Source organism: Ambystoma mexicanum, chromosome 1p, assembly GCF_040938575.1.
Source record: "Ambystoma mexicanum isolate Mex_15411 chromosome 1p, UKY_AmexF1_1, whole genome shotgun sequence".
NCBI lineage: Eukaryota > Metazoa > Chordata > Amphibia > Caudata > Ambystomatidae > Ambystoma > Ambystoma mexicanum.
Genome location: NC_090921.1, coordinates 1,232,081,618 through 1,232,095,633, shown reverse-complemented (window position 1 = coordinate 1,232,095,633; position 14,016 = coordinate 1,232,081,618).

Sequence of the window (14,016 nt, the reverse complement as noted above, 5' to 3'; positions counted from 1 at the left end):
AGTGTGATCGGCTGCAATGTGGAGAGCCCGGCAGGGCAAGGGCGGAGGCTGGAAGGCAGCGGAGCGTGATCGGCTGCAATGTGGAGAGCCCGGCAGGGCAAGGGCGGAGGCTGGAAGGCAGCAGAGCGTGATCGGCTGCAATGTGGAGAGCCCGGCAGGGCAAGGGCGGAGGCTGGAAGGCAGCAGAGCGTGATCGGCTGCTATGTGGAGAGCCCGGCAGGGCAAGGGCGGAGGCTGGAAGGCAGCAGAGTGTGATCGGCTGCAATGTGGAGAGCCCGGCAGGGCAAGGGCGGAGGCTGGAAGGCAGCGGAGCGTGATCGGCTGCAATGTGGAGAGCCCGGCAGGGCAAGGGCGGAGGCTGGAAGGCAGCAGAGCGTGATCGGCTGCAATGTGGAGAGCCCGGCAGGGCAAGGGCGGAGGCTAGAAGGCAGCAGAGAGTGATCGGCTGCAGTGTGGAGAGCCCAGAGGAGCAGGGCTGTGAGGCAGGGAGCCTGGAAGGCTATGGCTGGAGGCAGCAGGGTGGAGCAAGCAACAAGGCAGGGTCCAAGCAGGAGTGAAGGTAAGCAGCATACAAGATCCGTAGGAAGATGCAAAAGGTGGAGGAAGGACTCTCAGATGCAAGAGGCTGAGCCACTGCAGGCAGCAGCCTTTATACTGCCTAGCCCAGCACAGGGGCAGGCTAATTGATTGCACCTGGCGAAGCACACCTGCAGGCAATCGGCCACCTCCCTTTCTGTTCCTGGGCTGGTGGAAGCAGGGCAAGTCCCTAGGGCTTCTGGGGGGTGTAGTTCCTTTGATAACCAATAGGAACAGCCAGGAATCGATGCTTGTAGCCAGGTGCATTATGGTATGCGTAGTTTGTTGGAAATAATAATAAAGCACCAAAGTCTCGCAAATGAGAAATAAAGTTCCCAAAGTAAATATAGATGGATCCAAGAGTCTGTTGTAACTAAATGATAAACATATAGTCCAAATTGAGCGTAAATGGATGCGCCCATGGCGCAGGCATGACACATAATCAGTCATTTTTTGTTTTCACTGTACACCCCTGATGAATTTTCCAGTTAGAATATTGATTAGTATGAATGAGGAGTGAAACATGTTGGGTATGAGAGGTGTGTTAATAAGTTGGATGAAGGAGTACGTTTCACAAGCAATATTGGTAAATAAGGACTAACCTGTGTCTTCCTGATAAAGAGGCTGTACAGGCAAGAAAGATCGAAAGAACTAAGCTCAAAATGTATAAAAAAGTAATTATGTACAGTTGAGGTTGATTGTATTGTAATTTTTAATTGAAAGGTGCACGTGATGGTAAGAATTTACCGCCGGCAATCAACATGTATGAAATACATCCAAATGGCAATGAATTATTGCAGTCTTATTATTTGTACTAAATAAAGCTATATATTTTTCGTACAAATTGTTTAAAATCCGTTCAATGGGTGGAAGTAAGGCCTGCAAAAAAGAGTTTCATAGGTGTAAGCACAAAAAAGCAAGGGACCCCTCAAGCATAGTTTGTGTATGAGATTGTATTGACCTAAGAGGGTTGTTTGAGGTGGTCGAGATAAATATTCCCTCTTGTCTCCCATGTGTATATGAGGTAACAGCACCCCACTGGCTCACAGGGCAATGCAGTGAAGTGATCCAAGCAAAGTCAACCAGGTACTTTGCAGCGGGGCATGGAGCGGGGCGCCAAATCGGCCCTCCAAAGCGAGGGTTGCTCTCTAGTATGTAACTGTGTTAAATGCACTCTACACAACTGCCTCATGCACGTTCAATTACTTACATCCACTTCGGCGCTTATCACAACTGTGACAAGGGGCAGAGTCAGCATGTCCCAAGTTGAAAACACTTATGCAACTCAACCCTTCAACAATCAGGGTCCGTAAATTTTGTACCATCAAATAGGGTAATAATAAGGTCTATTTTACAGTAGTGAAAAATGTGAGGAACCCATCAGGAAACACTTTATACAACCCCGATATTATTTCACACGGCCTACATGGGACAACTTGGGAGCTCTGCTAATGCCTTTTCGAGGTTTAAGTTTTAATAACTCTTAGGGGACATAGTGAACTTAATTAAACACGTATTAGTGATAATTTGTAAAAAGAAAACACAAACACTATGATGTGTTGCATCGGACACATGGAGTCATCACGTCACCTTATCTCTGTGTCTCTACCACCCGACAGGCACATCCCCACACAAGGTAACCACTGGGTGTACCTTTACCCGTTCCCAACCAACTGCATCTGTCCCGGCATCATGCCCCCAAGCAGGTCATCTGCCCTGGCCAAAAGTAGGTCACACTGTGTTTTTGTCTTACTTTGCACAGGACTCACGGAATTCTACTTTGTGTTTTCCTTTGTTGTATGTGAAATTCGGTTTTAACTGAAACACTGTCTAAAAGACAAAATGGTCAACAGTACAGCAGTATCTGTGCAAATGTTCCCTGCCTCACTTATCTGCTGCTAGAGCCCAAGAGCTACGGCTGCCATCCTCTCTCCTCAAACTGCAGCTGATAGAAGCAGAAACAGGTGGCTGGCTTGTAGAAACAGAAAACAATACTAAGAGAACCTTGTCCTATCTATGAGGGTGCTAAAATGGCGGCGATCTTAAAGAAGCAAATATTCTTTCACCACGAAATAGGTGTGGCAAAATACATACTTGCCACAACCTTGCCTATTTAGGTGGTAGGATACCGCTTTTTAAGCAGTCCTACCGCCTACCGATTTAGTGGCAACAAATACCGATTTCTTTTAAAACAATTTATTTATTTTTTGGCCTGGATTTATCAGCCTGTTCAGCCATGGTTGCAGGGTGCGCAAGTACAAAGAATCCGAGGAACGTTCTTCAGTGGGGATGTGTCCAAGCTGCTGCTTTTATAATGGTGTGTTCTTACTGGCAGCAGTTAGCAGACCAGTGCACCAGTGCAACCTCCCCAGACTGTCAAAGGCGCCTGTGAGATCCGCTCCGGCACTTATGGATATCAACAGCCACATGGTTCACTGTATCTCAGCTCCCCGGCGCCAGTCTTCTACATGCTAGGGTGAGCCGCTGAAGCAATGGCAAGCCGCTCCTCCTAATGCGTTCTGGCAGGTGTAAGCTTGCGCCAGGAGCCGGGGGAAACCGCACGTTTTATCCCCGACCTGCGCGACTCTCGCCACTTCCACCCGTCTGCAAGTGCAATATGCTATTTCTTCAGCGTAGCTGCACAACACAACGCCCCTGTCTCCGGCACCTGCTACATACTTGCCAACCTACCGATTTGGGCGATAGGATACTGCTTTTTAAGCAGTCCTACCGCCTCCTGATTTAGTGGTAACAAATACAGATTTTTTCAATATTTTTGAAACTGTAAGATTCCTACAGATTTTTGGTCACAGAATGTTGGCATGTATGAAAATAGTAATGGAAACAAAAGAAGGTCAACTATATGAAATGTGTTATGTTAATAAATGTATGAAAGAGTGATAGTAAACCATTTGCACTGTGACAAATATAGACATCTATTCCGCAAACTGCTTCTTCACAATGCTGAAGCTTTTAATAAGTTGGAAGATGGCCGTATTTGCAAGGAGCAGTGTGCTGGTTTACATACCCAGAGAGGGAGGAGTGTGCTACATGTTCTAGGTGCATTCATATATCAGAAGTGTATTACAGTTCTGAGCAAAACATGAAAGCTCTGTTGATTTACCATACCAGTAATCTTCATTATGCCTAGTCTTACTCTTCATCATCACAGTACTTACCTTTGAGGCCCCACCTCTGCTTCAGGAACCCCTTTATTTATTTTTTCTTAAGGTATAATACCACTTACACATAATCCTTAGTTACCAATTCCCCAAGCCAGATCTTGGGACCTTTCCCCCTCCAGGGAAGGAGAGGATGGTTGTTAGTACTGTGACAAGCAAGAGTAGAAGTAGGAGTAATGAAGATTACTGGTAAGTTATCAGAGCATTACCTCCATGCCCCTCTTCCTCGCCCCAAAGTTTACCTCTGAGACATACCAAAGCCTAGATAATACTTAGAGGTTTCAATGAGACACACTAAGACGTGTGCTGCAACAGCCCTTCATTTCCCCAAGACAGGTCAACCCATGCCAGCCAACAAGACACCGACACCAAAGGAACCATCCCTGGATTTTTGCAAGTTAAGTCTATAGTGGCAAATACACATGTTCTGATAGGCCCAGGTAGCCGCCCTGCAGATCTCCTGCAGAGAAACTGCCTGAGCGTCAGCTCAGGATGCTGCTATACCCCTAGTAGAACATCTGTAAACATGTTCTGCGATGGGCTATGCGGCAGGCACATATGCCATGGTAATGCAGTCTGGATCCAAAGACAGAAAACACAGAAGCCTTTTTGCCAGAAGACTGTCAGTCCATCTGTAGGTCTCTGTCCTAGGAAAGTACTCCAGCACTGCCCTCCTGACATCAATAGCAGATCCCATCCATTATTCTGAAACCACACCTGCCCTTCCTCCATGACTGACAACCTATGCATATTGACATGGATGACAGGGTCAGCCTGGGGATTCAATAGGCGGATTGAATAGCTAGAAGGGGCTGGGAGACCCTCTTATGACACATATCAATGTTGCATTGAAGTGAGGCCATGAAGTGAGGCCCACCTGCCAACCCAGCCTGGGAGGAGATTGCTCTATAGGTGCAATCTCCATGTTATCCCTTATGTCAACCACCCACAATGTTGTGTGACATCAGCTGCTGGGCATTACCAATGTGCCCACTGTAAAAGTGGTGGGCCATGTGTGGGTGATGGGTCCAGGAGCTTCCTAAGGAGGACCCTTAGTCACCTCACCTGGTCCCTGTCTACTGGCAGAGAACGGCCACATGGCTCCAACTATGCACAAGGTCACTCCAAGAAGTATATCCTTACATCTAGCAAGAAGAGATAATATGCCACAAGGTACACTAGCCTGTCCCCAAACCCAAAACAATATGCTTATATTTCTGCTGAAGCTGGAGACTCAGCAACTATGGGCCAACTAAGGGATTCAGAGTATGCTCAGTGCCACTTGTATGGGTGCAGAAATGCAATTCACAGAGTGGAAAATGTAGGCCTTATTTTGTAAGGGAAACGTGCCCATTAACCAGTCATCCATTGTACAAGGAGGGAGTCAACCTAGGTGGAGGGGTTGTGGATGGCAAGAGGATGGACCAGCAAGCCCCAACATTTCATGGGTGGGACACACCAGCCATTCCTGAAACCAGAAATCTAAAGAAGAAGAGGGAATTAACCTGAACACTTCCTAGGTGATGCATGCCCACCTAAAGCCACATTCAATAGGATCACAACCCTTGTTCCCCCCGACTCAACATCATCAATTTGAGTGCTTCGTAGGCGGCTATTGGAACCTTTGCTGCCAGATTATGGAGTAACATGGGCCTTGTAAATTGCTGCACGTGCTTTAAATAGGCAGCCGCCAGCGCTGAGCGAGGAGACTACGTACTGAAGATCACAATGTTAAATCTACAGCCCCACAATTTCTACAAAGAAGTGCCATTGTGATGTCTCAAAATCAAAATTCTCCTCTTGCACTTTGTCTGGAATGAATATCCCCTTCAGGACATCAGGCTCCATTGAATAGGCACTCGGTTCTGCATTTATTGCAAGAGATTCCACATCTGCGTATGTTATCATCAGCCAACATAAACCAAGCGGAATTTGTCATGCCGACCAAACTTGATTTAGTTATTATTCACTATTATTTGAGATTCATTACAAACCTTCGCCTGGAAGCGACCCATTTCCTTCATATTCTGGTATACCATATCTACAGGTCGAGAACTCCTAGTGTACAGCCAAGAAGGAAATAGAGATGACAAACATAACTCTATGATACCAAAAATGGGGGGGAAATCACATATGTATCTCCTTTGGCAATACACCTTTGTTCTCAGCATTTATAGTCCCCTAAACCTTAAACATCTGCGGATTGGTCACCGATAACTGCTTCACTTCATAATCCAGAGGCCGCCAGTAACTGAGCCCTATGAGGAAAATACTTAAAGCTTGGCTGTGCACTTTCAATTATATCATGGAAATCTAGAGGCCACCATCACCTCTTTAATTCTAACAACTTCTGAATTAACTTGATTGTAATTTATCATTACAGATTCTTTAGCTACAACCTTCATCAAGCACAGGTCTCCTCTCTCTGCTCCACAAGGCCAGGAGACCTCCCCCTTGCCACTTGATCAAAAGGTAAACCCAGTTGGGCCTCTGTGGGGATATCAGCATCCTGTACAGCAATGGTTCACTGTACGCACATCCGCTTTGTTATTTCAACAACAAAAAAGAAGAGACATTTATATCTGCAAGTCTTTATTCATAATGGCTGTTGCAGCATTTCATTGCTGCTGGTTTGCTTTATTCACCTTACCATCTATTGGGGAAAGCCCATACAATCCATCATGGCCACCGTGTATTGCTGGCATAGGAGTGCCTGTCTTGTGTTCCGGGTGCCATGCAGTGATTGGGCTTCCTCCTCCATCTAAGGGCCAATCAGGTGAGGCATCAGGTGAAGCTGGCCCACATCCCAAGGCCCGATCCAAAGGCCCTGTCTGTGCCTATTCGGGCCTAGGAGGGACCACACCCTCTTTCCCCATGAGCATTCAGGCAGCCTTCTGATGGCCGGCACCTGCATGAACTTAAGAACTTAAACCACTGCACCTCCATGCTCCCTTCTGATAAAAATGTAAGTGATGACTGAACTTTCCACTGCCCCTAATAACATTCTCTGATTCTGAACCAAACTGTGATCATCTCACTCTGCCTTCCTTGACTCACCTATTGTACCTCTTTGCATTGCATTATGTGCCCTTGTTTATTTTTTTATCTCAGCGTGTGTGTTTGTAACATCTTGCAACCCACTTTTTTGCATTGCATTATGTGTCTGTGTGTCCCTTTTGTAACTACTAGGCCGCCTGGTGAGCGGACTTTGATTGTGCTGTGCAGCTACTCTTCTTTTCTTCAACTATCCTCTGCCACCCTGATGGCACTCACCATCTCTCCTATCTTCTCTAACTGCTACACTATCACCTGCCCTCTCTCTCTCACGAAGCCTGGAAGTAAAAAGCATACAAAATACATCCTGGCCACCAACCCTGGTCTACCCATCGCAGACACCTATGTCAGTGTTAATTCCAGACATGTCTTCACTTATATCTCTGGGTCCCCTCCCCAGATCTATGGACTCCTCATCTCATCTCTACTCTCTCCCCTTTCACATCCTCTCCCATCAAGGGTGGCACCAAGTGGGAAGTCCTCTTGGTGGGCTTCGCATCATCCCAGTGTATCATTAATGCAAACCATACTGGCACAATCCTGGGTCAGGGTCCTCAACCCAACCTCATTCTCTTTGAATGGTGCCTGCCGTCCCTCATTAACTTCCTTCCCACATTTGCTTCTCTGCCTTCCACTCTCTCCCCCCCTTCCGACTCGTGTACCATGACCCTGTACTCATCCTCATAAAACCTTCAAAGATGGACACCTCCTTCATCTAGCCACACTCAACACTCTCTCAGCCAACAAAACACTCTGCTGACATCTGCCTTCTTCTTGAAGACATTGACCTTGACATCCTCGCTCTTACCGAGATGTGGTTCAATTCCAGCTCAGTCACTGCTTTTCACTCCCTTCTCCCTGATGGCTGCAAGATCATTTCCAAGCCCTATCCTAACCATGCTAGTGGTGGGGTTGCCTTAATTTTTCCTGAGTGGGTCTCTTCTTCCCTCACAACCACCCAACAATACTCCTCCTTTTAGAGCCTGGTGTGCAAGTTGGTCATCTCTCCCTCCTCCTCTCTGACCATTGCCACTTTTTACAGGCCCCCTGGCTCTACCACCTTATTCCTCTCTGAATCGGACGATTTCTGCTCTTCTCATCCACTTCTTAATTCCTCTCCTGGGTGATTTCAACATCCATCTGGACTCTTCTACCACTGCATCCAATTTCTTCCATGGCCTCTGCACCTCTCCCTTCCTCTGCATTCTCCTTTCTGGTCTAACCCACTCGTGATGCCTTCTTCCACTCTGATCTTTCCTTCTCCTCCTACTGGTCACCCCTCTCACCTGGTCAGATCACTCTCTCCTCTCCCCCCACCTGGGTCCCTTTGGGCCTCTGACTGCACCTCTCCCAGCCAAGCCAACCTCGTTCACAAAAATCCTTTTGATGAAACGAGTGTCAGCTGCTGCCTTTGCCTCCATCTTCATCCTTCCCTATCCCCCCAACCCGGACTCTACCTCTAACTCTGTTCTCAGCAACCTCCATCTGGCCATTACTAACACTCTGGACATTCTTGTCATGGGGATCTGCCTGAAACCTGCCTCTAATCATAACACCTTGTACAACTCTGAACTTGCAGACCTTAAACACAAGTGCAGAGCTGCGGAATGGACGTGACAGACCTCTGGCTCACCCTCTGACAAACTGGCCGGTTGCCTGTGCCAAAGATAATACAGACTTTCCATCCGCACCAAGAAAGGGGACCACATGTTGGCCTGGGTCTCTGGTACATCCTGCAACTCGGTTGAACTCTTTAAAATCTGCAGGGAACTATCCAACCCCTCACACCTCCCCTGCCAAGCCCTCTGCTACGCATTGGCCACACACTTCACTACTAAAACATAGGACATACTGAGCACCCATGCTTCCCTTCCCCACCGGCCCCTCCTCCACTCCCATGCCTCCTATAGCCTCCCACCCTCCTTCGTCCTCTCTTTCCTCCTTCTCTCCTGTCACACCTGGTGAGGTCACCAGAGTTGTCTGCTCCATGAAGGTATCCTCCAAACAGGTTTCCCTCTGCTCCTCCAAAACTATTAAAGACAACATTGGCTCTCTTGACCCTGCACTTGCTGATTTCTGCAACCACTCATTTGCCACTGGATCTTTCTCTTCCTCCCTCAAGCACTCCTTTGTGCACCCTCTCCTGAAAAAAACATCAGCAGACCCCACCTGCCCAGCCAACTACCGCCCTGTCTCAATCACCCACCTTTCTCGGGAAACTGCTGAAGAAATTGGCCTTCCCACAACTTACTTCTCATACTGAACTTTTTGGCGATCTTCACGACCATCAATATGGATTCGAGCTTCCAGAGTCATGGAAACTGATCTTCTGATCAGCCATAAAGAACTGCTTGCATCTCTGGACCTCTCCGCCTTACTAGCGCTCTCCTCTGCCTTTGACACGGTTAACCATTCCATCCTCTTAAAATGGCTCCACAATCCCCTTGGTATCTCAAAACAGGAACAGGACTGGCTAACCTCCTTCATAAGTGAGCATCCAAACCAGGTTATTCTGGGCACCTTCTCCTCCCCTACCTCCTTCTCCACCTGTGTGTCCCCCAGGGCTCCAACCTCTTCCCCTTGGCTCTTTAACAATGACCTTGCCCCACAGGCACTCCACATTTCCACCTTCTCTCCTAACATCCAGTGCTACGCAGATGACACACAACTTTCCTTCAAACTCCCCACTGGCCCTCTTACTTCTTCCATCATCCCGGACTGCCTATCCGCCATCCAATCCTGGTGCACTTCCAATGATCTCTGCCTCAGTGCCACCAAGACTGAAATCCTCCCTATAGGGACCCTTACTCCCTCTTTCTTCCCCTCACTCAGGCCCCCTCCATGGGCACTCCCCCCTCTCCTTCGTCTGAAGCCAGAAACCTTGGAGTCATCTTCAACTCCTCTCTCTCTTTCCTCCCTCATATTCAGGACATTGCCAAGAAGTCCCACTTTCAATTTTTCCTTCTCAAAGGAATTCTCCCTTTTCTCACTTTCCCCCAGAAGCTCAGTGTTACCCGAGCACTGGTTCTCTCTAGGCTTGACTACTGCAATAGCCTTCTCTTGAATGTACCATCTTCCTCTCTTCGACACCTCCAGCTAATCCAGAATAGGGCAGCGAAGAGAAGCTAGGGGCATCAATTTGGTGGGCTCTTGACAGCTGTTTGTACATCCTCCATCATGATTTGTGACAGTTGGTAATCCAACAGTTTAGAGATACTAGTAGTCAAGAACTCCTGGAGGGAAAACCCCAGGAACAATGTTTTACTTATTCATGTTTACAGAAATCATTTACTTGACAAGGAGTCAGACTTCTTCACTGCACACTTACAATTTTCATCTTCATTTTGCAACATTTTTATTGCAGGTCCTTTTAACACAAATTGTCTCACTCTGTCTTCAAATGTAGATGTGCCTTATGTCTAGACTCCAGGAATAGAGGAAAAGAGACACTGGAGTTTCTGAAAGAATGGGGTCTTGCTGTAGTAAATGGTAATTGGGTGACAAAATCCTCACTCAGCCAACTTGGTTTAGAGGTCTTAATTCATCAACAATAGACTATCTTTCTTTCAAACATGTTATATAAGAACTGTACTGCATTTCAGACTATTCCAGCTGATCTCAGTGATCATTCTTTGTTACTTACAAAGCTTAATGTAAGGTGGCAAAACTCTAGGGCAAATGATATCTCTCCAAACCTTGAGATAAACAATAAAGCAATTATCACTAATTTCAATGACATTTCTTCCTTATTGAAAGAAGAGTTTAATCAGAGTCAAAAGGGCTCAAATTTACTTCACAAACGTACACTTTTCTCACAAGCTTTTATAAGAGCCAATAGCAGACCTCTGAGGAGTCATCTAAATAAACTTCACTCTTATGATGACACAGGACCTGAAACAAAAAAAGAACTACATCTGAGACACCTAAGGAAAAATAACAACAAACAAAATCCTATTTCGGAGGACAATGCAAGTACCCATTTTAGAGGCATTTTCTTTTGCCCTTTGACAAATGTCAAGGAAATACCTCCATATACTTCATTAGCCTGGCAAATAAAACTAGATGAAGATCTGATTGAAATAATCATCAAGAAGGCTAAGGCATCCCATGCACCGGGGCCGATGGTACCCCCATGTCGGTCTTCAAGATAGATCCAACATTTAGGGAGAGCACCCTATTCATATTATTCTCGTTCACTCTTAGCTCAAAACCGATTCCCAAATCTTGGAAAATGTCCAACCTGGTGACAATTTCTAAGAAGGGCAAAAGAGAACTTCCAACAAATCTGAGAGCAATAGCTCTACTAGAGGAGTAAAATCGTCTCAGCAGTTGACAAACTTGAAAGAATGAATCAATAAGGAAAACATCAGAGATCATTTTCAATCAGGTTTTAGATCAAGTATGGATACCTTTTTGAATAATCTAATTGTCAAATTCTTACATCTTCAAAGCAGTCATTTTAAACAAATTATCTACCTGGCTTTTATTGACCTGTCACAGGCCTTCGGTGGAGTTAATAGAATGACATTATCGGGAAAATTGCTTATAATGGGTTTTCCATATCTAATGATAAACATCCTGAATCAATTACATTTAGAGATGACTGTTAGGATCCACTCGGTTGCTGTTGGCACCGTGTTGAGACCTTTATCTACCACACGAGACCTATGACAGGGCTGAATTCTTGCACCAACACTTTGTAACCTGTATCTGGCAGATTTGGGAATAGCTCTAGCACGCTCCCATTCCTATTCCCCAAAATTAGGTCTATTTCCTATTCATCACTTAGTATATGTAGATGATGTAGTAGTGCTTTACCAAACACTATATGGTCTTCAAAATTCACTCAAATCTCTGCAAAACTACATGCAGAAGAATTATTTAAAAATCCAATCTTAAAAACAAAAATCCTGGTCTTAAATAATGCGGGGAGCAACAATAAGATTAAATCCAAGTGGTGTATTAATGGTTCTGTGTCCTTTTCATTGCCAGGCATTTCAAAGCCTACATTTTAAACGTGCATAAAATAATGAACCCTCCCCAACCTATTTGTAACTATACACGACCCACCCAACCCCTTATCTGCCCTTTCCCACCCCCCTCGTTATTCTTTACACATTTCAATTACAGGCTTTGAAATTCCTGGCAATGAAAGGACGTTGTACTGTATTAATGGGGTCCAGATAGGTTTGCCAGATTCCTTGAAAGGTGTTACCATTAAGCACACAAATTGCCTTAAACAGGTTTTGAAATAGCTTCAATCCAAATCTCTAAGATTTGCATCACAAATGAGAAAAATAGAAAGTTAATATGGAAAATTCTCGATACTTTCTCTCATTCGATTTTATCAAGTAAAAATGTTCCCCAGCATGAATTTTGGTGCTGAAACAAGATTAGTCAAAATCAATTGGCAAAACATGGGAGGTTATCTATGGAGACGTACACAGAACATGTAAAAAGGAGTTCCTGCTAAAGCCATACAATATGAGCTGGGCCTAAAATCCTGACAAGCACATATAAAGTGGTAATCATTTCTCTTGTACTACAAGGTGTCCAGCAAACCAGCAAATGATATACTTGTTACATTATGTGAGTTAAAAGACCAGCGAACATGTACTGCATTCAATAAAGGGAGGAAGAATATATCAAAGATAATGGAAATGTTCAATATAAGTGAACAAGAGCTTATGGTTAAACTGAGTACAGTTAAAAAAAAACATTTTCAGAGAGGAGGCACTGGAACAACACGAGAGAGGGAAAACTCAAGTACAAACTGTTTCGATTTACTTCTGTGGGAGAAAAATAATTGGGTAATTGCCCGTTTCATTTGAGAAAATCTCCCAAGAGAGGAATAATGTTCTGAGATTAAGAATGAACCTCCAACCAACAAGAAATAAGAAGTAAAAGAAATACATTCTGAAATCTGGAAAATTCTGTTGTTTCTGTGGAGGCAACATTAAGACACAAACCATCGAACATTTAATAATGAACTGTCCTTCCCTTCTCTTAAAGAGGTCTATTTATTTTGAGACATTTGTAAAGCGATTTGGTCACATGTCACATGAATCGATTTGGTACAACGTCATAAGAAGGGATTCATTGGCAATGTCAGTGCAGTAGTGAAACGTATTAATATATTAACACTTATTTACAATGAACTGTTGACACACTCTTGAACTTGCACATTCGAAGGCTGAAGTAAAGCCATTTTAAAATGTACAATTGCCCTGCCTCTTTAATTAGGAATATCACCTGGTCTGCCCTGATACATTTCAGTTGCACTTGACGCTGTCACTGTTTATTATTTTACACCTGCACTGTTATAGTTTCCTATTAAACCGCTTTGAATGTACGTTGTCTGTCCCTAGCTGGTCGCTGATCTCCGTCCCCTCTGTGGGAGTCTTTGCAGCAGTACTGAAGAAGACGCCTTCAACTTACCTTGATATGGGGATGGCAGTGACACGCTACTCCTAGGCTTAGTGGTACAACATGTTAACATTTAAATATACACACAGAAAAAGGCAGGTGCAAGAGGCAAACAAAGGGACACTGTCCACAGTTTGACAGCCGGGATTCCCACATTACATTGTCAGGCACAACACATATGCAAGTGCCATGAGAGAGTGACAGAGGGGGTCATTACAAGTTTACTGGTCCGAAACTACGGTACCGGTAAGCAAGCCGATACCGTAGTTCCCGGAATGGCAAACTACGAGTTGTGCTCGCGGGTGCCTTTCTGGCCGCCAGGTCAGACCTGACGGGCAGTGCGGCACCCACGAGTAAAGCATGTTGGATGTACCGGCACCTTTATAAACGGTGCCGGCGCATCCGACCTCCCCATTCCGGGAATGGGACTGACACTTACCGGCACCGAACAATGGGGAATTACCAAGTCTTGCAAGGTCAGAATACCCTGGTAATTCCCCATTGCCGGGTGCCTATATTTTTCACGAGTTTGGCGGCAGCCGTGCCGGTTTTTCCAGGAAAGGCTACCGCCAAACTGGTAATGAAGCCCAGAGATCTCTATGGTTCCTGCCTGCTTTTTGTGCATGCAAAGAGCAGACAGATCCATAGCGATCCAAGCATCCAGATGCCTAACATTACTGAGCTCCACTGTGCACACATGCAAACACAGCATGGATCAGAAATGGCAGGTGTCGAAATAATACATTTGATTATTGCAATTGGGGATTTTCCCGGCAGT